Below are 16,980 nucleotides of genomic sequence, written 5' to 3'. Positions count from 1 at the left end.
TCTCTCTAACATTTTTACATATCTCCATGGTGTCTTCAATAAACTCTTCCTATTATCTCAGAAAAAAAAAAAAGGCCTGGTTTTGTCATTTTTTTTGGCTTTTGAAGTTTACAGCCATTTGCACTGTTGAAAAAAAACTTCTGGCTTTTCAAAGTTGAGTGGATAATATTATAATATGCCACATTTTGTGGAAAATATGTTCAAATATTGGTAGAATTCTCAGACAGCATAGCAGCTAATTCAGTTGTGCCAATCGGTAATTGGTAACACAAATCTTTGTGGATTCATCCCTAAATTAAGTATCAAAATTTAAATGCTTATCCTCATTTATTATGAAGAAAATATGTCTCATCTTATTTTGTTTAATTTCAGAATATTTAAAAATTTATCATTTCTACTCTAATTCCAGAGTCCTCTTTCAAAAACAAAATATATAAAGGGTATAATTTACACTGCTTATTTCCAAAATAATTTACAAATAAAATACAAATGACTGGATTAGACACCACATCATCTTTCTCATCATTTGATAAGGTGATGCATATCAGTTCTTCAAAAGGGAGAGACATTTGCATGGCACTGAATTTCAGTAGGAAACTATTTTCAGTATCACTTTTGCTGAATATAAAATCTTCTATTAAGGTTGCATATTATATTGATTCCTGATACAAATCAAAACTATAGTTTTGAGTGATAACCGTTTAGCTCAATATTTCACACACTTACATGATTCTGACACTTCTTCTTCTCTAACTGAGGAGTTAGCATGTGAACCAAATCATCAATACATCTGATGACTATTTCCTTCAAATATCACTCAGCTTATCTACCTTTGACAATAGCCAAACAGCAGCAAGTTTACTACTGAGCTTGTGAATTAGCTGAAATGTTAATATTTTACATTGCTAGTCAAAAGAGAAACATATCTTAGAGTTAACAGATGGAAAATCAAGTAGCTTTAGTCTGCATTTCCTTAAGCCCTCTCTATGGTAGGCCAGGATAGTGGAAAATGGGCCATTTAGAAAAAAAAAGATCATAAAACCAGAAATTTTAGATTTTGTATGAATCTCAGAAGAAAAATACTGCTTCAAACTCCTCCTATGAACCCTGTCAGAAGTTCTTTTGGCTTCTAAATTGGACTCAGCATGTTCTCCAAGGCATGGCATTCACGCCACACCCCTCCATGGTGTTCGTCTTTGTTGGTCAGATACCCTAACAGGTCACTGGTTTCCTAGTTTTGGCTTCTGTTTTCTGTCTCATCCCCTTCACCAACTGAAAAACAAGCTGCTGGACAGGTAACCCTAACCAAGTTTATAAAATCAAAACAGGAAGCAATGTATACGTGCTAGCTGTTGTTACTGACATTATTCTATATCCAGCATTTCATTTAACATTTAGAACAATCCCATGAGGTACAGATTATTATTCTAATGCGATAAATGAGGAAAATTGTTGAGTTTGTATTTAGTTCTACTTCTTGACCAACCTGTCACATTTGTAAGCCCATTTTTCGCCTTTTATTCCCAATGAAACTCCCCATACATATTCACACATCCTGACTACTTAACAGTCCATTTTTCCTCATTAACACTCACTCACTGAAACCATGGATAATAAGTAGCCAGCCCAAACTCTCAACAGTGAAAGGGTGCTATTTAGTTGATTTATATATACAGCTTTCCAGGTCCCACAAAAGATATAGAAATCAGAAATTTCAGGGGCAGTGCCTGGGAACATTATTTTTAGGTGTACAGTCAGCTTTGAGAACCAATGAGTGAGAAAACTTCACTTCAAAGATCTGAAGTCTTATAATTTCCTGCTAGCTGAGCCAGACTGGAATCCGAAACTCCAAACTTGAAACCCTGGGAGATTCCCTTACTGCCACAGAAATATTCCTTTAAAAGGACAGAGGATTTGTTTCACAAACGTGTTAGATTTGAGCATGGGGAACCTCTCAATACTGTCTGTATCATTCATTTTGAACACTACTCAAGTAACTCTCTGTGTTGACAGATAATCACTTATAAATTGGGGGCTGGGTAAATGCAATTATGGATTATAGATGGCATTTTCTTTCCTCAACTGTCTGATTTTTCACAACTCACTATTTTATTTTTGCTGTCAATAGAAAATTTAGTAAAAAAAAGAAACCCAAGTATCTATTTCACTCAGTTGACCATGGGTACTTTAATATCATCTCCACCATAGAAACTGGCAATACTACATGACCTATGGATACATAGACATAGAACACCACAATGAAAGACAAGAAGGAAATTATCAGAATCCAAGGATGAAGAAGATACAGAAAAACAGAGAGTATAACCTCAACAAGTTCTTATAAAATGTTCTGAAGGATTTTAAGAAATGCATTTGGGAAGTGTACATCTTATTCATGGATTGTAGCAGAACAAAAACATAGGCAAGATATCTCAAACCAGAGTAATCACTGGCCCATATCCAAATAAGTGACATCACGCAGACATCAAACTAGAAAGAAGGACCTCTAGCAAATGAGTGTAAATAACTTTATCTCTTGAAATAACAATACAACAGAAGTTATTTTTCTATCTTTCACATTTCAAGAAAAAGACAACTCACAACTATGGAAGGTTCAGGGGATTTTATAACTCTAATATTCCAAAAGGGATTTCAACTTTTGTATTCTTGAAAAAGGAAGAATTAATGAAGGTTTTAAGCCCTAAAGTAGACTTTGAAATGTAGAAGTAAAATGAACACTACCTGAAGCCTCTCTTCTAATAGAGGTGTCAGGTCTAGACCAAAAGAAGAGACCCAAAGAAAGGAGAGCAGGGGAGAAAAGAAGAATGGGAGAGGAAGGGAAAAAAGGAATTATCATCTAAGGGGACTAAAGAGAATCTTCAGTTAAGACAGAGAGCCTTGGATTTAATTTAAAGGGCAGTAAAGTTCTTGTAAAAGTTATGTTCAAATCAGCAGGGATGGATCAAAGTAGGATAAGATGGGTTCAAGAAAGGAATAAATCTAGCAGCAGAGATTAAATCAGAGCCAAAAAAAAAAAAAAAAAATCAGAAATGGAGGAGAGGAAAACTGATAAATAAAAGATACTACAAATGAAAAGGGAAAATGAAAAATAGGATATGCTAAAAGGTGCCAATGTCAGTTAGGAGGAAAAAGAAGAATTTGATCTTCATGTCTCTAACAGCGGAATTCTACAAAAAAAAAAAAAAAAAAAATACGTTTTGGTACTATCCAAAAGACATTGCTTGGATTTTTCTTAAACATTGCCTCAGTGGTCACTGGGACAATATTAGTTCATCTAAAATACATGTTATTGAAGTACAAGAAAAATATTTAAAGATATAATGCCTGAAAATTGGCACAATTTGATAAAAACTTGTGGGGACCAAAAGCTCGAGGCCCCTCTCCTCCATAGTGAAAATGATTTATTTCACATAGTTGCCTACTTGACTGGGACAGATGTTAAAGTCATCAGAATTCCTGGGGTGAGGGAGATGTACAAATGGTATCATAAACAAAGCATTAAAACTCCCCTCCCCCAATCACTGTTGATAACAAATCTCCACACCTCTGTGTCACAAGACCCTGCTGAAACTCTGTTCTTACACCCTACGGAATGTCTTTGTCCCAACCCTTATAAACCATCCCCTGGTAACCTCCACTCTTTGCAGAGAGCTAGCTTCCATCTGTCCCAGCCAGCCACCACCGTGGAGCCCTCTCTCCTGTCTGTAAGTCCCATTAAACTCATTTCTAACTCCATGCCTGGTGTGTTCTTTGGTCTTGGGGCTGATCTGGGTTGGAACAAGACTATAATCCTTTAGATCCCAGAATCCTAAGGAACCTCAAGAAGATAAATGTTCAGAAAGCCAAATAGCACATTACAACCAAATTGGTGAAAACCAGTGATATAGAGTAAATGGAAAAAAAAAAAAAAAGACACTTTTCTTACAAGGAAACAAAGACAAGAATGACTAGAAATTGCTCATCAGAAATGATGCAAATTAGAATATGACAGAAGGGAAATCTTTAAAGTGCTGAAAGAAAAATGTGGTCAGCCAAGCATTTTATGTCCAGTGAAAATATCCTTCAAACATCCTTCAGAACAATAGCTCACAGAATTTACTGCCAGCAGACATGCACTACCAAAAATGTAAGTGGAAGTTCTTCAGGATGAACAAAAATTATATTGAATGGAAACTTGCATCTACCAAAGAACTGAGGAAAATCAGAAATGGTATAAATTTGTGGGCAAAGAAGGCATTTTATTCTTAATTTTAAATTTCCTAAAAGTTGTTTAAAGCAAAAATAATAATGCATTGTCAGATTAGAAACATATGTGGAAATCACATGTATGAAAATAATAGCACAAAGGCCAGAAATGAGGAAATGGATGCATACTGCTGTCAACTTCTTACCTTATATGGGAACTGGTATAACATCATCTACAACAGCAATAAGTTAAAGATACATTTTATAAACATTAGAGCAATTGCTGAAAAAAAAAATAAAGAAATACAGAAAGATGGCAATTAAAAAGAATACTTTAAAAAAAATACTCAATTCACTGAAAAGAAGGCAAGAAAAAGTTGGAAAAAGGATCCAAGGACAGATATAACAAATAGAAAACAAAAGATTAAAAAGACAGTAGATTTAAACCTAACCACATAGATAAGTACATGAAATGAAATGCAACAAAACTCAAAAGAGATTGACCAAACTAAAAAGAATCACGTATATGATTTGTACAAGAAGTACACATTAAATATAAAGCAAAGACAGGTTAAAAGTAAAAGGATAGAAAGAAATTTATCAAACGCTAATCAACACAAAGCTGGGGGTTATCAGCTCTGACACATAAAGAGCTTGGAATTATTAGTACCTTCTCACAATAAGACAAAAGCTGAACAAACTGAAAAATCAAGAACCTTTGTAAGAGCCATCAGAGAATTCAGGTCACAAGACAAGCCACCACTCTGAAATCTGAAGAGACAGGTGAACACAGAGACCCACAGCTGAGATTACCTTACCTCAAGCAGAAGCTGTTGGACCCATAAACTGACAGAACACTTAAATGGTAACTCTGACAAATTTCTGGAGGCTATGTGCATCCTAGTTCCTGAGACGCCAGTTTTTGATGATTTTTTGTTGATTTTTACCTTCAGGAAGTCCAACAGATTCTCATAGTAAAGAACAGAAAAGAAATATTCCCTCCTGTTTCAGGTAGGGAGGATAGAGCAACAACAACTTTGAAATAACATAGAGCATTCTGTTCTCCATAACAACACATTCCTGCCTTCCAGGGGAGACTATTTTTTCAGGGCCTTATCTGACAAGGAGCAGGGCAAACACTCATTTTCCAACCTCCTCTAGTTAACAAAATGGCTAAGAGATGCTTAAGAATGACACAGCTCAGGGACTCAGGCCCACTAAAAAACCAAGATCTAATCATAATATTATAGAACACTTCCTTTCCCTAACACCTTACCACCACATCAACAGGGTATCATTGTAATATCATAATAGTAAGAGTGCCTTACAATTGGGAGACCAGTAAGACACTATTAAAGAACTGCTTAGGGAAATCCAAAGACAATAAGGGAGTAAAAAACAAACAAACAAACAAACAAACAAGGAAACTAGAGAAAACTAAAGCCTCTGCAAATTGCATCTATAGCAGATATTAAATACAGCTTAGCTGCTAGCAAGATGAACACAAGATCTCACACTAAGAGAGTAATTAATTCACTTCCTATTACCTGATACATCTTGGCTGGTTTCAATAAAAAATGACCAGGCATGATAAAAGGAAAACTAAAGACTTAGGAGGAAAAGCAAGAATTAGAACTAGACTCAGATATGACATAGATGTTTGGAATTATCAGTTGGGTAACTTAAAATAACTATGATTAATAGGTTAAGAGTTCTCAAGGAAAAAGTAGACAACACGAAAAAATATATAGATTAATAATATAAGCAGAAAGACAGAAATTTAAAAGGAAATGCTAGAAATAAAAAAAAAAAAAAACACTGTAATAGAAATGACAAACATCTTTGACACAACCAAGGAAAGAATCAGTGGGGTTTGAAAATATGACAATAGAAACTTCCCAAACTGATATGCAAAGAGAAAATAAGAATAAAAAAGAAATAGAAGAGAATATCCAAGAACTGTGGGACAATTTAAAAAGGTGTAACATACACGAAATAGGAATATCGGAAGGGGAAAAAGAGCAAAAGAAATACTTGAAACAATGGATGAGAATTTTCCAAACCTAGTTACAAAAACCAAACCACTGATCCAGGAAGCTCAGAGAACACCAGGGAGGATAAATAACAATACATCTATACCTAGGTATATCTTTTCCAACTACAGAAAAAAAAAGACAAAAACTTGAAAGAAGCCGGGGGTGAGTGGGAGGAAAGCCGTACCTATAGATGAATAAGGATAAAAATAAGTCAAACTTCTTGTCAGAAGCCATGTAAGCAAAAAGAGGGTAAAGTGAAATATTTAAAGGGTGACAATCTACAATTATATATCCAGCAAAAAGACCCTTGAAGAGGAGAAATAAACACTTTCTCAGACAAAAACTGAGGGAATTTGATGCTAAAAGATCTCCCTGGCAAAAAATGTTAAAAGAAGTTGTTCAGAGAGAAGTAAAATGACACAGGTCAGAAACTCAGATCTATATAATGAAAGGAAGAACACCAGAGAAAGAATAAATGAAGATAAAATGAAAGCTTTTATTTTTCTTATTCTTAATTGATCTTATAGATAACTACACAAAGTAATAATAATAACACTGTTTCGGGTGATTATAGCATACTGGATAAGTGAAGCGAATGGGGAGAATGTTGCAAGGGATGGGAGGGAAGAATTGGCATTACCATTGTAAGGTACCTGAACTGCCATGAAGCAGTCTAGTGTCACTTGAAAACGGACTCAGATTAGCTGTAAAGGTACACTGCATACATTATAGCAGTCACTAAAATAATTTAAAAAAAAAAGTATACTTGATATGCTAAGAAAATGGAGTCATATAAAATGCTCAATTATAACCAAAGAAGGCAAAGAAGAGAAGACTAAAAAAAAAAAAAAAAAGAACAAGAGCAACAGAAAAGAAAACAGTTACAGATACGATAGCTATAAACCTAAGTATATCAATAATCATTTTAAATGTGAATGTTACAAGTACATCAATTAAAAGAGTCTGTTACAGGGGATTTAAAAAAAAACCAACCATATATTGTTTACAAGAAAACTACTGTAGTGCTTTAAAGTTGTATATCCCCAGAAAAACACGTTTTAAAATCCAATCCATTCCTGTGGGTAGAAACCCATTATAAATAGGACCTTTTGATGAAGTTACTTCAATTAAGGAGTGTCCCACCTCAATCAGGATGTGTCTTAATTCTATTACTGGAGTCTTAAATTTATAAGAGAATGAAATTCAGAGAAAGAGAGAGAAAGCCACAGAAACCGGAAGTTAAAATCAACGAAACCCAGAAGAGAAGGGAGAGACCAGAAAACACACCATGTGCCTTGCCATGTGACAGAGGAGCCAAAGATCTCCAGCAGCTGGTCTTTAGGAAGAAAGCATCGCCTTGATGATGCCTGGATTTGGACATTTTCCCAGCCTCAAAAACATAAATGAATAAATTCCCATTGTTTAACCCAACACATTTCACGGTAATTGTTTCAAGCAGCCTCGGAAACTAAAACACCTACTTTAAAAATAAAAGATAGTTTAAAAGTAAAGGGATAGAAAAATACAAGCCATGTTAATACTAATCAAACAAAAGCTGGAGTAGCTATATTAATCTTCAGACAAAGCTGACTTGAGAGCAAGGAATATTAGCAGGGTAAAAGTGGGCATTACAAAAGGATAAGGAGTCAATTCTCAAAAAAGAGAAAACAATACCTGATGTGCATGCACCTAACAAAAGAGTCAAAACATGTGAGGCAAAAACTGATAGAACCTGCAAGGAGAAACAGAAAAATTCACTATTATAGCTGGAGACTTCAAAACTCCTCTATCAGTAATTGACAGATCCAACAAATTCCTAAGGAATTTCCAAAATCCTACTAGAACTAATATTGAATTTAGCATGCTAACAGGGAACAAGATTGGATATACTCAAAAAAGAAAAAAATCTATTTAAAGTCTAAATACAAGCAATGAACAATAGGAAATTGTATTAAACTGTATTTTATTTCATCAACCAACAAATGTCTTCTTAATATACTGAATATAAAAAACATAAGCACAAACGTAAAATGCAATCTTGTTAACGTATTCCGGCACCTGACTAAAAATAACGAGTTTCAGAATGCACAACTAATTGACCATTGATTGATATAAATACATTATATTAACTCAAAATCATATTCAAATGTTATTTCAAGTCAAGTCCTATCATCTATGTTATATGATTATGATAACAGATTCCAGTTACTATAAGGAAACAGACCATGATCTCTCATCTGCAATTCAAAAATCCAAGAGTTCTAAAATCAAAAAGGAATTTTGGGCCCTTAACTAATTCGACAATGATACTTGACCAGATATGAATAATGTGGTGGATAAAACTAATCTATATCAAATGAGGCTATTTACAGTAACAAATTGTCTCATTTACATGTAAATAATCATATATTTTACTTTAGAAATATTACTGCTGTGTTTGGATCCAGACCCTCCCTGGGGGTGGGGGTGGGGTATAAATAAAAATGTATATGCTAGTCCTGCTGATAAAGCAGCTTTGACAAAAAGCCTCAATGATTTGTATGTTTAACAGGTAACAATAACCATTTATTTACCATGTTAAAATCTTTTTTTCCCCAACCTTAAGAATGCTGTTTTGCAATTAAGATATCTATAATATGTATACATTGTTAATTCAAAATAGGTGAGGTCTAGGACATGCAAGTAAGCAATCCGTATTTCCTTTCCGAAAACGCCAGGAAATAAACTACATGAACATATTGAAACATACGTAATAAAAAGGTACAACAGAAACATAGTATACTTTTAGTGCTTTATTGTACCAATAATCATTATTTCATTTACTCATTCATTCCATAAATGTTTATTGAGCACAACTTTATAAAAGACACCGGAGCCTGGATTGAACATAAAAGTGAGTTAGACACAGATTTTGCACACACTCAAAAGAAGCAATACATTGGATGTAAAATGAGCTACTGAGGTTTTTGTTTGCTTTCGTTTGTTTGTTTGCTTGTTTTGAATGAGAAAGGTACAAATGAAAGTACCTTTTGAATTTGGAAAAATGATTTTTTTAATTTACAGTTAGAGAGAGTAGGAAACATTTCTGTGAAAGCCTAAACAGTACTTTAACTTGGACTACAAGAAGGAAAAGGGTGTGAGGCCAGAGTTGCAGAAGGGAACAGAAGGAATGATAATGCATCGTGGGCAGTAAATGGAAAAAGCGGGTTGTGTATAAAAGGGTCCAAGGGTCTTCACATCAAAGCTTTAGGCTTCAGATTTAAGATTTAAAAAGTGTGTCTCTACAATTCCAAAAAACAAAGTCTAAAATTGGACTACATCATCACCAGGTCACAAAACACTGCTGAAGAAAACTGCATATGTTGCAAGTATACATGATAAATAACTAAAATATTATTTTTATTCATTTTAAAAATAAAAATATTTCTAAATTTAAAAAGTTGAACTTATACTCTGGTTTTTCTTCAGATCATATAAATCTTTCACCTTCTACTAAAGATTTCCATGGAAAGAAACAATTCTGAGTTTATATCCAATTTTGTGAGGCCCTGCGTCTATAGGGCTAATAATAAAGTACAAAGATAGATTAAAAAAAAAAAGTTGAACTTAAAGCTAAATACAGTTCCTGCCATCCATAGCCTGCCCTACCCTGCTCCTTTACGTGTTTTGTTTCCTCATTGAATCTTGAGCTACAGTTCTGTAAAATGTTATTTCCTCAGAGGGTTGCTTTTAACCATCCGTGTCTACCAGCAACAGTCTGAAATATGACCTGCCTTAAACTTTAAGGTTTACTATAATTGCTTTAGAATAGAATTAAATGGATTCCATGACCCAAGTCATGTTCATACATACACAGCTTTATATAATGAAATAATAGGGAATCATGTCTTTTTTTTTTTTGGTAGCAGCTTTCTTGAGATACAATTCACATACCATACAAATCATCCATTTGAAATGCACAATTCATTAGTTTCTAGTATATTCACAGAAATGCATAGCCACATCCACAATCAATTTTAGAACATTTTCATCACCCCAAAAGAAAACCCCATAATCCTTTAGCAGTCACCCCCTCACTCACTGTCAACCACTTTCTGCTTCTATAGATCTGGACATTTCATGCAAGTGGAATCATGCAATATGTGATCTCTTATGAATGGCTTCTCTCAGCACAATATTCTTAAGATTCACCCATGTTGCAGCATACATCAGTATTTCATTCCTTTTAATTACCAAATCATATTCCATTGTATGGGTACACCACATTTTATTTATTCATTCATCAACTGATGAACATTTGAGTTGTTTCTGCTCTTTGACTATTAGAATACTGCTTTCATAAACACTTGTGTACAAGTTTTAGTGTGGACACATTTCCAATTCTCTTAGGTATAGACCCAGGAATAGAATTTCTGGGTCACAGGTAACTCTATGTTTAATTTTTGAGGAAATACAGAACTTTTTCCAAAGTGGCTGCACCATTTTACATTAACATCAGCAATATGTAAGGGTTCCAGTTTCTCCACATCTTCCCAACACTTGGTGTATTATTTTTTCGATTATAGACATCCTAGTGGGTGTGAAAAGGTATCTCACTGTGGTTTTGACTTACATTTCCCTGATGATTATGATGTTTTCATGTGCTTATCAGACACTGACAGAGTCTAGAAACATAAAATGATTTTTGTATACTGATCTTTTTTTTTCTGAAACTTTTGCTGAATTTGTTTATTAGCCCTAGCAGCTTTTTGGTTTCTTAAAATTTTCTATATACAGGACCAGGCCATCTGTAAAGAGAGTTTTACTCCTTCCTTTCCAACCTAGTTGCCTCTTATTTCTTTTTCTTGCCTAACTGTCCCAACTAGAACCTCCAGTACAATGTTCAATAGAAATGGAGAGAATCAACAACCTTGTCTTGCTCCTGATATTAGGTGAAAGCATCCAGTCTGTCACTACTGAGTATGGTGCTAGTTGTAAGCTTTTCATAGATGTCCTTTATCAGGTTGAGGAAGTCCCCTTCTATTCCTAGTTTGTTGAGTGTTTTATCATGAAAAGGTATTAGATTTTTGCCATATGCTTTTCTGTGTCTATTGAGATGATGTGTTTTTTTGTCCTTTATTCTATTGGCACGCTGTATTACGATACACTCAATTTTTATATGTTAAACCAACTTTGCATTCCTAGGATAAGTCTCACTTGGTCATGGTATAAAATCCCCTTTATATGTTGCTGGATTCAGTTTTAGAGTATTTTGCTCAGGATTTTTGCCTCTATAGTCATAAGAGACAATGGTATGTAGTATTCTTTTCTTGTGATGTTTTTATCTGGTTCTTGGTATTTTAAATTTTATGTTTCACCTAAAATCTTGAACTGGTAAAAGTCCAGAAAATTGTTGTGACTTTTAGGAGTTTATCTGACTGATACTGCACACATTCATGAAAATTATCCTAAGAAACTGAGATGTGGAGAATAATATCCTTCTGAGTAATATACATGTACATAAAATAATCAGGTTTCTACACATTTATATGTCAGTACTCAATATATATACCTATAGGTTAAAATTTAGAAGTAAATAAATAAAATATACACCAACTGTCAGGGACAAATACAGAATCCTAAACGGCAAGATTTAGAAATTAAATAAAAACATACTATTAACATCTTAGTATTTAACTATTCTACCATTTAAATTAGGGGAAAGAGAATGTTTCCAACTTTTTAAAATTTATTTTTAGGAAATCAGGGTTCTACCTTAACTTTGTAAAAATATGAAAATAACCATTGATAATAAATTTTGCTGTGCTTTAAATAAACCATGAGAAAATACCACATGGATATTATTTTTAAAAGTCTAAATCATCATACTGGCATTTAATGGAAAAATAGTTAATAAATGGAAATTCAATTAGGGAAATATTAATATTTAATATAAGTAAAGATGAGTGATTAGTTTAGTAGCTACAATAAATGCCTAAACAAAGAATTTTTCAAAACTGGGAAATTACAGAATTATCTAAAAATAACACATTAATTTGCAAAGAAAGATATCTTGTTTAAACCATATATAAATAGATTTATTGTTTTCCTTAAATAGTAGGTGAAGTGTTTCTTTAAAAAATTTAAAGCCTGAGACAGAATATGTGCTTATCTCATAAGCAGAGCTGAAAAATAAAACACACGTAGGTTATTTTTTTTTTTTTACATCATTTTTCCTTTAAATTTCTTTAGCTGTTCTACCCCCAACTGAGATGGTCTTGGGGCTTCCTCCTCCTCCCAGCTGTTCCTCATGCATTTGGCTTTAATCAGGTGCAGAGCAGGAACTTAACATCCTGTTGCCTTACTCTGATTAGGAGGAGTCAAATTCTACAAATTGGCAGGTTTCTGCTTTTAGTGATTCTATTTGATGAATCATTTGCTTTTAAGTATTTGAAAAGGGCTATTAGTGAAGCAGCAGCCCAGCTTGTTACTATTTTCCGGTCTATTTATAACCAGACACTCCAAGGAGCCAAATGCTGATCCTCTTTATCTACTAAAACTAAAACTTAAGAATACAACAGAAAAAGAAGGGATAGCTACCTAATATCTGAAATATCCCAGCTGGGATGCTAGCTGCAATACCTTATGATCATTAAAATATTAAATAAGTGGGTTAAGTGGGTTAAGAGATCTGAGAGTTATCTGTAGACACTAATGTGTAAGCAAGTGTGCTATAAACATCAAGTAGAATAAAAATGAACTATGGATTTTTTCCCCAAATCAAGAAAAATGAAATGAATATTTTCCCAAATCAAGAGAAATGAAATGAATATTTAAAGGCTTGGTCCAAAAATTTGAGGATTCTGTCACTAGAAAGAGTAAACACAGAATTAAAGATACAAAGTGAAAAAACAGCCAAAAATGAATAAAATAAGGAAAATATTTATAGCCCAAGTCCTGTCTTAACCTAAGTGTCTAAAACCTTAAACCCAGACACAAGATACTGAAGTCACTAGCATGGTGGAGGATAGAGCACAGCAGTTATATCCACTAACGATGATGTTCCCAGGAAGCTCCTACCCCCACCCCAGCGTCTATGGAAACACCTCTCAGCCACACCACACACCACACAGTCTGCACTCCCCAGCTGCAGTCACCCTGTAAGGAAATACTAACAATGCGTTTACCACCCAGCTGCTCCTGTGGCCAGGAGCCAGACTTCCTCAGCTGTATCATCTTGATTTAGAGGTTGTGAAATGGCAAGGTCTCATTAAGACTTGGCCACCGACTCTTTTTCAACATCATTAAATTGCTGACACAGCAGGCCCAACATCAAATGGCCTTTGTGTAATCCCATTAAACCAAAGGATGACTCTCATGATGAAAAAAGCTGGACTTGAGGATGAGGGAATGCTTTTCATTGAGAACTGAGTTTCATATCTAATTTATGGCCAGACAGACTCTCCTGTCTAGCAAGGCAACCAGATCTGGAAATACGCTACAGGCAACACATTTAAGGTATCCCTAAACCAGCAAATCACAATGGCAAAAGGACAGGGAACAGAGGATAAAGAAACCAAAAGGGAGCAAAATTTAAAGAAAGTCTCTTGGTGGTCTGAAAAAACTCTCTGTGATCCTCCCTACGAGGCCTTCAGTAATAAGATTAAGACCCATCCTGATACAACTGAACCACACCTTAATTAGCCTCATCGAGAGGTCCAATTTACAAAAGTTCACATCTATAAGAATGGATTAACTTTAAGAACATGTTTTTCTGGGATGCATAGCTCCAAACCACCATAGTCAACACTCTGGACCCCCAAAAGACATATTCTTCCCACATGCAATATACATTTATAACATCACAATATCCCAAAAGCCTTAAGTCATTTCTGTAACAATGCTAAGTACAAAGTCTCATCAAAATCGGTTATAGGCATGTTCTGTCCTGGAGCACAATTCCCCTCTGTCTGTGGACCTAGAAAACAACATATCTGCTTCCACAATAATTGGAGGAACAGGCACAGGATACACATTCCCATCCCAGAATGGAGAAATTGGAAAGAAAACAGGGGTCATGGGTCCAAACAATTCCCAAACCCAGCTGGGCATATTCCATTAGATTTTAAGGTCTGAAAATCATCTACGGATCACTGTTTTGAACTCTGGGCCTGATGGAGCAGCAGCCCCATCCCTTCCAAGTGCTTGCACAGAGGCCATGCTCTCTCAACATGGGAGTGAAAGCTCCACTCTCTCCAGGCATTGGGATGGCAGCCAGTCTTTCCACCAATGCTGGGACACAGGCCCCACCCTCTCCAAGCATTGGGGTGGCAGCCAGGCTCTCCACAAATGCCAGAACAATGGGGTGCAAGGCCCACCACTTCCAAGTGCTGGGGTAGATGGCCTGCCGGGCTCCAAGCCCAGGGTGAACCTGTCCTTTTCATGCACATGGTGGATTAAGACCCATCCTGATACAACTGAACCACACTTTAATTAGCCTCATCAAGAGGTCCAATTTACAAAAGTTCACATCTTGGGCTAAAGAGATCTCTTTGGTCCAGACCTCAGCTTCCATGGTTCTACCTTTGAAGTCATTCCTCCTTCAACTCGTCTCTTTCTGTCCCTTTTAGTACAGGCTGACAGTTGTTCTGCTCATACAAATTTCACAAAAACATTGTTGGCTTTGCATGGAGTTCACAGGAGTCCAAACCATCAAACAACAGAATTTTTGCAGATCCTTCCTGAATAACTGCATTTCAAATCCTGACTGCCATTGATATAGCTGACTGGTTCCATGTTCACTTAAACCCTCACATGGAGCCCTATTCTCCAGGGACATGCTTTCCAGAAGCTCAGGGAGGTCCCTGATAGAGCCACTGAACAGCCCTAGTCTCAGAGCACACTATCTGGATAGGCTCAGAATTTTGTAAAAATTGATGTGAGATTTTTTTTTTTTTTTTTTTTTTTGCTTAAGACTTCAGTTCTCATCTTACCCCTCTCCTCTCACATTTACTATAAGCTGCAAGGGGAAAGCATGCTGAACCTTCCACATTTAGCTTGGAAATCTCCTCAGGTAAATATTCAAGTTCATCACTTTCAAGTTCTGCCTTCCATATGACATCAGAAGTCAATTTCACCAAGTACTCTGCCACATTAAAACAAGGATTGTCTTTTTGCTTTATACACAAATAACACGGAAATCAGTCAATTAGAAAGAATCCCAACTAAATAATTCTAAAGCTTTAGAACACACCAAGAGAACCCAAAAAGTGTAATCAGTTTTCCAGCTGAGGAATAGTAAAACTATTCCACACTTGTCTTTTAAGAACTGTTGGTTCAATCTAAATTCACACAATTTGAGTTTTAAAAAATTATTTATAAGTAACTTTAATAATTTATTATTTCTTTAAATACACAGATCCTGGGCCTACTTAGCAAACAGCGTCAGGTAATACTGATCTAGGTCATAGAATATAGGTGAAAGTTTGTCAAATGGTGTTCCCCAAGCATAATTGACTTGAATTTCTATTTAAACTATTTAAAACTATACCCAAATCCACATACAAACTACAGAAACATTTAAAATAGTGAAAAGTCCTTAAAAATTAACTTACGTTGTTAAATTAAACTCATTTTTATTTGGACCTTACAATAAAGCTTCTCTATCATTGTTACATACACTCGAAACTCCTTTAAATGTCTCACTAAATAGGATGGTTATAAGTTACAAAAGGACAGGACTTCTGTCTCTTCATCATGCTAACTAATTGTTGGATAAACAAACTGTTTTATACTCTTATTTTTCAGAATTTGAAACTAGTGAAACCTGTGGAGCCTCACTAGAAGCAAAGGGGCTCCTCCATGGCCGAGGTTACATGGGAATTCCACAGAAAGCAGGGCATGCAACACAAAGAAGAATCTGTACTCCAAGAACTAAAAGATAAAAGAATAGGAAAGACTCTCTAAAATAAGTATATTTGAAATATTCAAACAGATAAAAGAAGGAAGTAAAGCCACGAAGTATGGGTAAGAAAAGGTGCATTTGACAAAAGCACTAAATGGAAATTCCTTATAGTTACTAAAATAATAACAAAAGTCATCAATAGATGACAACTGCATAGTATTCAAGGACATAGCCCAATAGAGAATTGATCTGAAAAACAAAGCTGAAAAAATCACCCAAAATGCAACACAAAAAACAAAAAAGTTAAAAATACATTCAAGAGAATCTTAAAGACATAGAAGGGAGTCTGAGAGGCTCCAAAATAAGACTAATAGAAGTTCCATAGGAAAGAAATAGATAAAATGTGGGAGAGGTAATCATCAAAGAGATAATGGCTGGTAATTTTCTAGAACCAAAGAAAACTGTAAATCCTCAGATGAAATGAAGACACTGAGATCCAATGAAGATTAATCCACACCCAGCCATACTGTTACGAACCCAAGTAACATAAAAATCAAGGAGAAAAAGTCTTAAAAGGAGAAAAGAGAGATTACCTACAAAAGAGAAACAATTAGCCCAATAGTAAGATCCCATAGCAAATAATAACAATAACAACAACAGATATTGGAATATACTCAGATTTCTAAAATTTTCTAACTTGCTGAACTTCATTCAAGAATGAAAGCAAAATAAATATATTTTCAGACAAAGGTAAAGAATTTATAACACATGTCTTCACTGATGCACCACTAAGGAACCTACTTAACAAGATGGAAATTAAACCCCAAAGGCACTAGCAAAATGGAACAAGTAGTG

General features: G+C 35.0%; 1 protein-coding gene and 1 non-coding gene across 2 annotated transcripts in view; one reads left to right on the top strand and one right to left on the bottom strand.

Annotated features, from left to right (window-relative positions):
• GMDS (GDP-mannose 4,6-dehydratase) overlaps positions 1–16,980 on the bottom strand; it is a 646,510-nt gene that overhangs the window by 404,592 nt on the left and 224,938 nt on the right. The window lies entirely within an intron of this gene.
• LOC119541044 lies at positions 9,691–9,806 on the top strand. Its single transcript, XR_005218175.1, has one exon. It is a non-coding gene; the product is annotated as a U5 spliceosomal RNA (small nuclear RNA).

Source organism: Choloepus didactylus, chromosome 7, assembly GCF_015220235.1.
Source record: "Choloepus didactylus isolate mChoDid1 chromosome 7, mChoDid1.pri, whole genome shotgun sequence".
In the NCBI taxonomy this organism is placed as follows: Eukaryota; Metazoa; Chordata; class Mammalia; order Pilosa; family Megalonychidae; genus Choloepus; species Choloepus didactylus.
The sequence above is the reverse complement of the archived record's forward strand: the minus strand, read 5'-3'. Positions and strand labels throughout refer to the sequence as shown.